The following is a 696-nucleotide window of genomic DNA, read 5'->3' on the forward strand; positions in this document are numbered from 1 at the left end:
AGAGTATTTTAGAGAGTATGGCAGCTCTCCAATTTATCTGATTTTTTTTATATTTATTAGATTCACATTGCAATTACAGTGGTTCAGTGGAAGAGCTTCTCTTGACAAAAAAGATGACATACAACAGAGCTTCCATCTGTTCAGAAAACCAAAGCAATTGTAATGTGGGTCAAAGATGGTGTATTCAGCTTATATGGTACTTGCTAGCAAGGAGAAATGTGCTGTAATATTACTGCAACAGGCTAAAGCAAAACCCACTATATATTATGTTGAAAAACAGACACAAAATATAATGAGAACTTAGCAATAATAAATGTTGAAAAGTAGAAACCAGGGCTGATGCAATTTGAAATGTTCACAAGGTGAGATGCAGGAAAAGTTAAATTTTGCATCAGCACAGTCAATACTTTGATCAGGTGTAACAAATCAAGCGTTCTGTGTCTCTGGGGAACAATTCTACCCAATAGCATCTAAAAATATGTTTCCAAATTCAAAACACATTTAAAAATTGGAGAAATCATAGATATCCTGAATCTCGTTTAATTCATTTGTGATAGTTTTATGCGTTGTTCATGGGAAAGAGCAAGTAAACTAGGACTGAAAATACATAGGTCACTGAAAGTAATGCCTCCTATTTATTTCCATGGAAACTATAGCAGATAACAAAGAGTACAATAACACTATTCAATAGAGCAA

This window comes from Meleagris gallopavo, chromosome 2 (genome assembly GCF_000146605.3).
Source record: "Meleagris gallopavo isolate NT-WF06-2002-E0010 breed Aviagen turkey brand Nicholas breeding stock chromosome 2, Turkey_5.1, whole genome shotgun sequence".
In the NCBI taxonomy this organism is placed as follows: Eukaryota; Metazoa; Chordata; class Aves; order Galliformes; family Phasianidae; genus Meleagris; species Meleagris gallopavo.